Raw genomic sequence first — 1,578 nt, forward strand, 5'->3', positions numbered from 1 at the left:
CACATGGGCTAGGTCTCCACATGGGCTAGGCTGGAATGGCTGACCAGATGGTGATTTCAGGGCTGTGGGGAGGCTTCTATGGTGGCTCAGAGGACAAGGGAGTGCTTCAGTGGTCAAGGCGGAGGCTGTATGGCCTCTTGTGACCTAATCTCAGAAGTCATAGAGCATCCCTTCTGCCACAGTCATGAGCCTGTCCTGATTTACAGGGGGGGGCAAAGACCCCAACCTGCCTGGGAGGAGTATCAGTGTTATTATAATAAGAGCGTAGAAGGTTTGATATCATGTGGAAAGCTTTATTTGTTTATTTATTTATTTTTGAGTCAGAGTCTCACTTTGTCGTCCAGGCTGGAGTGCAGTGGCACACTGCTTACTGCCACCGTAGCCTTGACCTGCTGGGCTCACGCGATCCTTCGACCTCAGCCTTCCAAGTAGTTGGAACTACAGGCGTGAGCCACCATGCCCAGCTAATTTTTTGGTTTATTGTGGAGATGAGGTCTTGTCATGTTGCCCAGGCTGGTCTCGAACCCCTGAGCTCAGCTAATCCTCTTGCCTCCGCCTCCCAAAGTGCTGGGATTACAGGCCTGAGCCACAGCGCCTGGCAGCCACTTATTTTAACTTTAATTTTTTGAGTCCGGATCTCACTTTGTAGCCCAGAAGGGAGTGCAGTGGCACAATCACATCTCACAGGCTCGACCTCCTGGGCGTAGGTGATCCTTCCATCTCAGCCTCCAGAGTAGCTGGGACTGCAGGTACGCCACCACACTGGGATAATTTTTTTGTTTTATTTTGTAGGGATGAGGTCTCACTATGTTGTCCAAGCTGGTTTTGAACTCCTGGGTGCAAGCAATCCTCCTGCCCTGGACTCCCAAAGTGATGGGATTACAGTGGGAATCACTACTCTTGGCTTCCTTTTTTAACTTCTTTTTTTTTTTTTTTTTTTTTAGAAACATGGTCTTGCTCTGTCACCGAGGTTGGAATGCAGTGGGGCAATCATAACTCACTGCAGCCTCAACCTTATGGGCTCAAGTAATCCTCCCGCCTCAGCCTGTCAAGTATCTGGGTCTACAGGCATGCACTACCATGCACGGCTAATTTTTTGAAAGACAAGGTCTCACAGTGTTGCCCAGGCTGGTCTCGACCTCCTGGGCTCAAGCAATCCTCCTGCCTTGGCCTTCCAAAATGCTGGGATTACAGGTATGGGCCACCACGCCTGGCCTGGAACCATCCTTAGAGGACAATCTGCTACCCTCTCCAAGAGTAACCTTTTTTCTCAAGCCTCACTGACTCCTTCTTTCTACCCACAAGATCTTAGCCACTCCCAGCTCCAGTTCCCAGCAAAATCCAGTGATTTATCTGAGCCCTTGGCAAGAATGGACGCTAAAGGGTGGCAGAGGCCAGGTCAGGGAAGGCCGCAGGGAGGACCACTGAGATCACTATGGAGTTTTAAAAAAATGGGGGGGGGGGGGGAGGACATCCCCCATGGCTCGAGTCTCCTGGGGACAGAAAATTGGGCCCGTATGTAGTAAAAGAAGGTTAACAGCTTTATATGCCATTTCCCACTTCTGTGATTACTCATTC

General features: G+C 50.3%; 1 pseudogene; it reads left to right on the forward strand.

The window, feature by feature from the left end:
- The first annotated feature begins 1,479 nt into the window (after window positions 1-1,479).
- The window catches only part of LOC103260034, a 1,093-nt pseudogene continuing 994 nt past the window's right edge, over window positions 1,480-1,578 (forward strand).

Source organism: Carlito syrichta, unplaced genomic scaffold (genome assembly GCF_000164805.1).
Source record: "Carlito syrichta isolate Samal-C Ts95f unplaced genomic scaffold, Tarsius_syrichta-2.0.1 Scaffold303103, whole genome shotgun sequence".
In the NCBI taxonomy this organism is placed as follows: Eukaryota; Metazoa; Chordata; class Mammalia; order Primates; family Tarsiidae; genus Carlito; species Carlito syrichta.